Source organism: Neofelis nebulosa, chromosome 8 (assembly GCF_028018385.1).
Source record: "Neofelis nebulosa isolate mNeoNeb1 chromosome 8, mNeoNeb1.pri, whole genome shotgun sequence".
Taxonomy (NCBI): domain Eukaryota; kingdom Metazoa; phylum Chordata; class Mammalia; order Carnivora; family Felidae; genus Neofelis; species Neofelis nebulosa.
Window position 1 is genome coordinate 115,611,092 of NC_080789.1, and position 10,800 is coordinate 115,621,891.

General features: G+C 46.0%; 1 protein-coding gene across 1 annotated transcript in view; it reads right to left on the bottom strand.

Moving 5' to 3' along the window:
* JCAD (junctional cadherin 5 associated) overlaps positions 1–8,783 on the bottom strand; it is an 82,588-nt gene extending 73,805 nt beyond the window's left edge. Inside the window, exon 1 of the mRNA XM_058681578.1 lies at positions 8,639–8,783. The gene's annotated coding sequence lies outside the window, so the exon portion shown is untranslated. The remainder of the gene's footprint in view (positions 1–8,638) is intronic.
* Between the last annotated feature and the right edge of the window lie 2,017 nt (positions 8,784–10,800).

The window sequence follows — 10,800 nt, forward strand, 5'->3', positions numbered from 1 at the left end:
CTTGATATAAATCACAATTCTCTTTAGTGAGTATTTATTGAGTACCTTCTATGGGCCAGGCACTATGCTAGGGAAACAGCCATGCATAAGATGACGGGGGGGGTGGGGGGGGGTGGGGAATCCCTATCTCCATTTATAGGGAGAAGTATAATAAACATGAACGTATATAAAATAATTTTGGATAGTGATAAACTCAACAAATAATGTTATGTGATCACTGCTAGATACAACAACAAAAAGTCTGAATTTGTAGCTCCTAACCCACAGAGTGTTGTAACAATTAAGTGAGCTAGTATATGCATAATGTACAGAGGGGGATCCATTACTCAGTAGAAATTGTGGGTTTGTTTTTAAGCACAGACCCCTGTCATAGATGTGTTTAAAATTATTATTATTATTATTAATTTGATGAAAGATTATCCACTCATTCAAGAGATATTTATGGGGTGTCTCCTGTGAGCAAGGTACTAACATGCATATGAGGTAGTGCAGAACAGAAGAACAGAAAACCTGCCACATTCTGACTTCAAAAGCAGGACTGAAATAATGAGCCAACTCCACTGTGGCCCCTGCCTGGGAAAGGCCAGCTGGGCCAGAGGATGAGGTGGCCCACTACCTTTCAGAGCACTCTTGGTGATTCACCTCTTGCCTAGTCAACTTCACATGGCTCTAGAGGGCAGAGCCCTGGTTATACTTTTGCCATAATATTTACAGGTGTCGTATAAGGATAGGGAGGCAGGGGCACCTGGGTGGCTCAGTCGGGTAAGCGTCAGATTTTATGATCTTGTGATCTGTGGGTTCGAGCCCCTCGTTGGGCTCTCTGCTGTCAGTGCAGAGCCTGCTTCAGATCCTCTGTCTCCCTCTCTCTGCCCTTTCCCCGCTCGTGCTCTCTCTTTGTCTCAAAAATAAGTAAACATTTTGGGGCACCTGAGTGGATCAGTCAGTTAAGCATATGACTCTTGATTTCAGCTCAGGTCATGATCTCCCCGTTTCATGGGTTCAAGCCCCACGTTGGGCTATACACTGGCAGTAAGGAGCCTGCTTGAGATTCTCTCCCTCCCACTCTCTGCCCCTCCTCCACTCACACTGTCTCTCAAAATAAATAAATAAATAAATAAATAAATAAACTAATTAATAAACAAACATTAAAAAAAATGGGGGGAAGGCCAGTAACCCAGATACATACAGAGATTCAGAGTTGAAAGGAACTTCGTATGTTATATGTGTATTTCACAAATGAGGAAATCTATATATATTATATATGTGTGTGTGTGTGTGTGTGTAAGTCACACACACACACACACACACACACACACTTAAATATCCAGATCTTTTGATCCCAAACAAACCTTTCCTCTATCCCTATTGTTACTCGAATGACCTACAATTAGAGACCTACAACTTTTCAGTTCAATTCAACCAACCTTTTCTGCTCTTCGGTTATGGGCAAAGTAGCATGCAAAGTACTATATGAGGCATAAAACTGAAGAAGATCTTGTTCCAGGTTTCAGGGAGCTTGCTGTATAAAACAGGAGGCATAATTCAAAGTGAGCATGGTTAGTGCTACAGTAAAGGCACAAAGTATCATGGAAACCCACCAGAAGGAATGAACTCCAGCTTGACTGGTTCTGATGGGGACTAGCCGGCAGGCAGAGATGGGGAGGAAAGGGCACCAAGAATGAGGGAATTGGGAGCTAACTCACAGAGAGAGGGCTTGGGGCATAGGGCTTTTGCAGGAAAGGGCTATGATTTTAGGGGTGCTGGAATGTAGGGCTCACAGGGCTGGAGAGGGTGGCTGGTGGGAAGGAAGAGAGAAACACCTTCAGGAGGGGCCCCTCGTGGCAGCCGTAGGGGTTTGGACTTAATTCCAGCCCCCACCCCCACCCCCAGTTTTGAGCAGGGGAGTAACTTCATGAGAGCTGTGCTTTATAACTAAACTCACAGGAGGAAAAAAAAGAGGCAGGCTGGCGGTTGGCTGAAAGATGGCAACTCACTTCTGTTATTCACAGGTTACCTGTGATAATAATAGTTCACTCGGATTGAATGTGCTAAGAGCTTTGCATACATTAACTTATTTAATTGTCATAACATTCCTGAGGGCTAGGAGCTTTTATTATTTTGATTTTACAGATCAGGAAACTGAAGCTTAGGGAAGTTAAGGTGCTAGAAAAGAGGCAGACTGGGGAACCAACCTAGTAGGTTCTATTTCTAACTCTACCCTCTCAACTGTGGTGCCCTATTGCCCTGCTTTGCTAAGTCTAGTTGGCAATGATTTCGCTTAGGAGAGTACCCAGGGGAGAGGTGAAACTAATTTTTAGACACCTTTCTACGGCTGGCATCGAAAAGGATGACAAGAAGACAAAAGCTGGGCTTCACAATGGTTCTCTGCAGCCCTGTCTTGTGGGTGACATCTAACCCTGAAGGGGCTCCTTCTGCCAGTTTTCTGGCCCAATTCCTCACCTTCAGTTTGTGTGTGCTGAAACGTAAACATGACTTCAGTATTAATTTAAGAAAGTTAAGAATCAGCAAGGTAAGGCTATTAGAAAATAATTCATCGTATACTTTTTTAAAGCCTACATGCCCTGGGTGGCTCAGTTGGTTAAGCATCTGACTCTTGATTTTGGCTCAGGTCATGATCTGGCCGTCATGAGCTGGAGCTCTGCATTGGCCTCCAGGGCTGAGTGTGGAGTCCCAGCTGGGATTCTCCCTCTCCTTCTCTCTCTCTCTCCCTCCCCTATCATGCTCTCTCTCTCTCTTTCTCTCTCTCTGTCTCTCAAAATAAATAAACAGACATTAAAAAAAATACTTTTCAAAGCCTAAATTAAGCCAGTGGGATAGCTGTTTTATTTTCATCATCTGCCATTATAAATTAGCTTTGGCATTAACTGGCATTACTGCTTTTGATAAACATAAAAGATCAAAGGCTGATTTTTACAGTTTGTATGCAAAAGTCCACAATGGTGGTTTTACATCTTAAATCCTGAAATGGCTCAGACCCAGCTTTAATCCAACCGTGCTAACGCATGTAATCACTCATATCCTAGAGGCAATATCTAGGAAGCCGCGGTATCTAGGATAAAACATCCTACGGCACTAAGACCCCTACCAGTGTTTCTGCTCAAACACAATGCCAGAACATTAAAACCGTTATTATAGATGATGGCTTAAACATCATCTATTATTTTAAACAGATGTTTTACAACAGGGAAGGGTGCATCATGTAAAAGCGAGTACATTCTCTGGAATTTTACCACTGCAAAGCCTGCAGTAGCAGAGAGGGTTAATTTGGATCAACACGTTGGGCTATACTTCTTTAAGCTTGGGTAACTTACAAGGTGTCCATTCTCCCGTTTAATTTCTCAGTTATTATCCTCCTGGACGGGTGTGCTAGGGAGGTAGGGAGACCACAACTGATTGTAAGAAGCCCTATGCACTGGCCCCCACAGCACCTGGTTTCTTTGCACTTCTCTTCTATAATCTCTTTTCAGAAGACCCTTTATTAAGACTTCAAAACAGGGACACAAAGTGAGAGGCTCATCATCCCCATCGTCCCCGGTGACACCAAGCACCCTCTTCGGTGTCTTTAGCCAGCAGGGAAGGACAGCAGGGACCATCCTCTCACTGGAATCTCCATGGAGTCTGTGAGAAGAGATTTCTGCCACTAAATACTCTTTCCCAAGTCAAAGTTTTCCATCCTAAGTAGTAAGTGCCTTCTTCATAAATATAGGTCAGCCTACATTTTGATGGAAGAGAAAACCCCCACGTCCTTCATATTAAAAAGAAAATTAGCTCACACATGTTTTTGGCAAGTTCCCATAAACACGCTCCCCACTAAACACTTTGGGAGTAGATTGTCTCCACCCCTGCAACTGGATGCAGCTGAGCTTGGAGTCCTTGGCCCAACTTAGCCGGTTGAAATACATGAACCAGAGCTGTAGACCGAGACCCTTGGAGCTGCTCCCCACCATCCTCCAAGGGCCGAGCTCCTTCATTCTTCCCCAGGCTGCTTTTCTCACATGCCTCTGTGCTCAGGGATCTTTAGATACTTCCGTCGTGTGCACTGAGGTCATTCTGTACCATGGTTCCACAGAGTACAGAGAATACCCATGTGCAGGGCAGAACTTTGCTCCATGGGACAAAGAAGCCATGTGAGGCTTCAAAGGCTCCCTGTCTCAGGAATGTCCTTATAAACTCTCTGAATGAAAAGTCCAGACTTTACTCATTACTAACCTTTCATCTGGAAGGTCCTGGGCTGCAGGTGGTCAGATGAGGCTAGTTTTACAGTGTTTGGAGAGACTGAGGGGGCAGAGGGGGCAGGGGAAAAGGTGGACCCACAAGTCAATTGCCAAATCTCTCTCTGTTCCCCATCTCTCTCTCTCTCTCTCTCTCTCTCTCTCTCTCTCTCTCTCTCTCTCTCGCTTCTGAATAGGTGGAAAGTATTCTGGAATACCAACCCTTCACTGCCTCCTCCTCTTCCTAACCCACCTCTCCCTCTCCTCTCTCCCTCCCCACTTCCTTTGTTGTGCTCCCTCATCTGTGTCCTACCTCCCCTCACTTTCCTCTCTTCTGCATCAACATTGCCCAACTCTAGGTTTCTCCCTGTGCCCTTCCCCCCGTCCCTCTTTCCTTTGCTCCCCCCTCTTCTTCTACCCACACTCACCAGAGCAACATTTACACCTTTCCCTCCCTCTTTATGCCTCCCTCCCTTCTCTCTGGAGCTCTGTCCATTCTCTGAGTTGGACATCTCATAGATGTCCTGGATGCTTGACCTTCCCTTATCAAGAGGATCTTCCTTCTGGTCTCCTCGAGTCCAGGGCTGTGTCTGCCACTGCCACTTCAGCCTGCATGGTCCCATCTCTTGTTTTCTTCTCAAACTCAATGTAAAGCAAGCTTCCCTTCCCCTGCTCCCAGAGACTCTTTCTCCCAACTTCCTTTCATGGCTAATGGTGCCACCGATTTCCCAACCTTCCAAGTTCAAAATTCGAAGTTACTTTGATTGACACTTCAGCCAGTCATCTAGTTTTACTGATTTTTCCTTAAATATCCCCCTGCTAGGTATTCCTCCCACTCTGTTCTTGCTGCTGCCGCCTTAGCTCTGGCTCTCATGACTTCAAACCTTGACTATCTCTATAAGTGCTTTGCTGTTCCCACTCCTCTCCCCAAAATCCAAAGGGTGGGTGGATGGCAGAAGGGCACTATTGCTCTAGCAACCTGAGCTGAGGGTAGGGAGGGTGGGAGCATGGTCAGGACTGAGGTACAGACCAGCTCTGGCTCTCCCCTCACAGTGCTGCCCCTCTGCTGACCCATCAGCAGGAAGGTGAGGCCTCAGGCTCAGGGCTCTGGGGAATAAGCATAATTTGATCTTTAGTTATTCTGCAAATACATACCAAGTCCCTGCAATACCAAACCCTGTCCCAGGTACTGAGACACAACCATGAACAAAACAGAGTCCCTGACCCTGGAGATCACCTAGTCACAGGAGAGAGAGATAAATAAACATGTAATGTGACAAGAAGTGGTAAATCACGGGGCTTATGTATCAAGAATAGAGCCGAGGGGCACCTGGGTGGCTCAGTCTATTGAGCGTCCAACTTTGGCTCAGGTCACGTTCTCATGGCTTGTGGATTTGAGCCCCATGTCGGGCTCACTGCTGTCAGCACAGAGCCTGCTTGTGGTTCTCTCTCTCCCTTTCTCTCTGCCCCTGCCCCATTCATGCTCTCTCTCTCTCTCAAAAACAAATAAAAGCATTTATTTTTTAAAAAAAGAATAGAGCTGAATAAAGGGAATAAAATGTGAACGGAGCAAATGGTCAACAAACGAGTGAAAAAATGCTCAGTGTCATGAGGGAAATGCAAATCGAAACCACAACAACACAGTGTTTCACACCCACCAGAATGGCTGTAATAAAATAAAAACGGGAAGTAACCAACGTTGGCGAGGGCGTGAGGGCCTCAAAGCACTCGCACATGCTGGCGGGACCGTGAAGTGACACAGACCCTGTGGAACGCAGTGTGGCAGCGCCTCACAAAGTTTAATGTGGAGTTAAATGACCCCGCAATCCCACTCCTGTGCTTTCATCCAAAAGAACTGAAAACATGAGCTCCAACAAAAACTTGCCCATGAATGTCACCGCAGCACTGTTCGCAGCAGCTGAAAGGCGAGAACGACTCAAACGTCCATCGAGTGATGACTGGATGAGCAAAACGTGATGGACGCACACCACGGAATATCATTCAGTCATGCCAAGGAATGAAGTATTGATTCATGCTACGTCGCGGATGAACTTTAAAACTTGGTGCCAAGATGAAGAAACCGGGTACCAAAGGCCACATATTGTATGATCCCATCTCTCTGAAATGTCCAGAATGGGCCAATCCATAGAGACAGAAAGCAGATCAGTGGTTGGTTGTCAGGGGCTGGAAGAGTGGGGACTGAGTGTAGGATTTAGAGGGTGTAAGATATCCCTTTGTGATGATGGAAAACTTGTCTGGAATTAGATGGTTGCACCATGTTGTGAACCTACTAAACGCCACTCAATTGCACACTGTAAAAATGGTTCAAAAAGACTATTTTTGTGTTAGGTGCGTTTTACCACAGCAAGAACAGCAAATGGGGGTGGCCACAGGGTGCTCCTTGAACAGCAGAGTCCAGGAAACCTCTCAGCTGAGGTGAGAAGCCTCTGTCACAGACCTGGGGCAGGAGGGTTCATGCCCTGCAATTACCAGGAAAGGCAGGGACTAGAAAAGCATGCCGGCGGCTCCATACGATATTCCTGGTGATCTGACCCCCTTTCTTCATTTCACTCCACAGTCAGGCACAATGCTCCTTCTGTGCCCACACCTCTGCCTCTCTCCTCCCAGCACTTCCCTGCCGCCTCCCATCACCGCACCCCTGCACTGTCCCCCAGACACACCTACGCTTCCCCCCACCCTGCCTCGCCCTCAGAATTGCTCCTTCTGGCCACTTGGCCACTTTTAGGGCCCAGCCCATGAAGCCCTTTTCTTGGGACACATTTTCTGACGCCTGCCAGAGTATGAGCACCTGCTAGACTGAGGCTCTGAGCGTTGAGTCTGCTGCTTATCAGCCATGTGAGGCTGGTCACCTGACCCCTCCCTGGGCTTCAGTTTCCTGCCGCATCAAAGGTGGGCTATTAAGAGAATACAACAAGATGACCAAAGTGCTGAGCTTAGTACTTGGTATGTAATGAACTCTCAGGAATGGTGGTCGGGTCACTGCTTCAGCATTTCCTATAATCCCAAGTTTGAAATTTCCCAGTTCATTTTGTACTGATAATATTTAGTAATTATTTATTGAATGTATGGAAGAATCAGAATACATGATAAACATAGTGATGGTATTTATAGACTTTGAGATAATCTTCCTCCAACTCTGGTAACTATTTCAATACAGAGCATATAGATCACACTTGAATAAATGTTTAATTGACCAATGATTGATTGATTGATTGATTGATTTGGCTCTATCACCAAATAAGAATGGAATTTTCTTCAAATTAAAATATAAAGGGAAACAAGATGTCTGGGCAGGGGAAGGGAAGAGAGAGAGGGAGGGAAAATCAGCAAGTAAACAGAACCTGACCCAGCCAGGGTGAGATATATTGAAATATTCCATAGGCATAAATGTTTGCAAAAAAAAAAAAAATGCATAGTTGAAGAAGGACTTGGAGGGGTGGTGGAAATTTTTTCAGAAAAATGGCTCACTCTACAAATGAATTATTTTATTGTTTTATTAATTTTTTTTAATCTTTGGTTTTGAGAGAGAGAGAGTGAGCACGAGCAAGGGAAGGGCGGTGGGGGGCGGGGGGGACAGAGGGTCTGAAGAGGGCTTTGTGCTGACAGCAGAGAGCCCAATGTGGGGCTCAAAATCATGAAGTGTGAGATCATGACCTGAGTAGAAGTTGGATGCTTAACCAACAGAGCCACCGGCGCCCCTGAATTTTTACTTTGTTTCAAGATGCCATAGTTACAGGTGTTCAAAGTAAATGTTAATGCATTTGACAAATAGACATAAGACAAATCTTTAATGTACTATCACTGGAGAAAGGCATGAGTTTAAAATATTTAAAAATAAGATAGTAGAGATACATTTCACAGATTTCTAGAAGTGGGAGATGATAGATAGGTAGATAGACAAACAGATAAACAGACAGATAGATAGATAGATTATGGTGACACCCAACTAGTGGAGGAGAAATCAGCAAGGGAAGGAGAATCTGTTTAGTTTTATTCCATAAAAAGATGCGATCACAAGATAGGGCTGGGACTCACTCCCCTGTGCCCTGGTCACGTGACCAATCTCCAAAAGCTGCACAAAGTAAGACCAACCCAACTATTGTTTCCTATTTTCACGACCTGCACACACCCAAATGCGGGTTGTTGACCCACCGAGGCACATCTCTCCCTCAAACCCCCAGCCCTCTCTCCGGGAACAGAATCGCCCCTGCACTTTCCTCTCCAGGAGATTCTTACTCGATTCCCCTTTCAGAGAAACAGACACAAGCCCCGTTCAAGAGTCAAAAGCTAGAAATCAGCTGGCTTCTTCCAACGCTTACTGACACAATTTTCTTAATCATATTTCCCTTTCAATAAAACAGTGAAAAAGAAAAGAAACCGTTTACCTGACCAGATCCCTGAAGCCTTCATGAGGGTCTACAACTGAATATGGAGAAAGCCACTCGGAATCGTCTTCTGAGACTTCCTGAAATCCCCAATCTGCCTCCGATGGCAGCTCTGAGTTTGAGCCGTGAATAGAGGCTGTGTGTTATTTTAACCACAAGGTTTCTAGTCAGAAGGGAGGAGAGATGGAAATGAGGTACGTTGGCAAGCAGAAGCACCATCCACCTCGAGTGAAATGAGCTCGCCGATCTGATGTAAGAGTTCGGGGACATTTGAAGAACCCTCAAACCAACTTTTCCTAAACTAGAGGTTAAATAGCTGCGGAAAATTCCAAAGGAGTAAGATAAGACACTTATGGTCTTTTCTAAAAAAAGACACGTTGGTATGCCCTGTCTGATACTGTCTGAAGGGAAGCCCAGCATGGAGCTGGCCTCAGGAGCCCTGGGCCACCGAGAGGAGACCGTGACACCTGGAGACAGCTTTGCTCCACACGAATAAAGGAGTCTTCGGGGGTTAAAAGTACGGAATGACACAGGAGGAGGACCAAATCACACCTTTTGTGTAAAAACAAAACCGGTATCATGAACAAGCCATACGAAGTTATGGGGTAAGGGAATAGCTATTCTGGAATAGGTTATTCTGGAAGATTAACATGTGTGAGTGTGTGAGTGTGTGTGTGCGTGTGTGTGCGTGTGTGTTCTCACTTCCCAAACAACTGAAAAAGCAAAGATCCAGCCTCAGCTGAGACCAGTTGGAGATCTTCCTCCTCAGTATCTTGGCAAATAGAAATGCCACTTTGGACTCGGAGGAGGAGAATGATTTATCGTTCGCAGATCAACAGCAGAAACTAAAGCCGCTGAAATGGCCAACAGTCCTTTACAGCCAGCCCTTCCCAGATGCCAGAGGGGTTTAACTCCACTTTTGGAAAAACTCAGCAGTGCTCCCATTAAGCAGGGTCATAATTCAGTTTTATATAGACTCTTTCATCTCAAAGGAGCTCGAGGTGGGTTTACACCAAAATATAAATTATCCTGTGCACAGTCACCTCGGGGACGAACCACAGCTCCTGCCCAGCAGCAGCTGGCCCGGACGTAGGCAGTCAGTTTGGAGTGGCAGTGAGACAGCAAGCCAAGAGGTGCTCGGCGAGGAGGAATGTGCAGGACCCATGCTCCTGACGTGGCCCTTTCCTCCCTGGGGCCAGGACCTCTCTGATCTGCACGTGGCTTTCCTTCCCGAGTCCCCCAGCGCCCTTCCCCAGTACCTGCATATACAACCTCAAAACAGACCTCAACATCACCAACCAGGGTGGCCCCTGGATGGCTCAATCGGTTAAGTTTCCAACTTCGGCCCAGGTCTTGATCTCACAGCTCGAGAGTTCGAGCCCCACATCGGGCTCTGTGCTGACAGCTCAGAGCCTGGAGCCTGCTTCGGATTCTGTGTCTCCCTCTCTCTCTCTGCCCCTTCCCCACTCAGTCTCTCTCTCTCTCTCTCTCTCTCTCTCTCTCTCTCTCAAAAATAAACGTTAAAAAATCACAAACCAGGAGTCAGTGATGACTTCATTTTCAGATCTCATCTTATAGAAGTGGCCTTGGCAAAGCATGACCCTTGGGCCAAATCCAGACGCTTTGTAAATAAAGTTTTATTGGTATACAGCCACACTCACTCATCTATGGACTGTCTATGGCTGCTTTGGTACTACCACAGCGGGGTGGAGTGGATGTGGCAGAGATTGGAGTTAGGGTGTTTTGTCTTAGAGGTAGAAAAAACGAACAAGGAGTCTCTTTCAATATGGAAGACGCACCTACTCATACCACCAAACCGGTATTCAGGCTCTGAGTTTCCATTTCAATTATTCCTTCATCAGAGAAACTCTCGCTCAGGCATTACCTAGCACACTGCCTCAGCTTACCTAGTTTCATCCCCAAGAAACTACAGTGGCTGCATCCAACTGTTCTCTCAAACAGCAGCCTTGGAAGCACCCTCAGGCCCTCTCCATATCATCCCCAAGTGCACCTTGTCTTTGAAACCCTCTCTGGGTCTCTCCAAAAGAGTTAGCTGCTCCCTCCTGCAGGGTTTCATCATGTTTTGTTTATTTTTCTCTTGCATTTCTTGTAGTTCTACCCCAATTATCTCTCTGTTTGCCTTTCTTAGCACACTATGCATT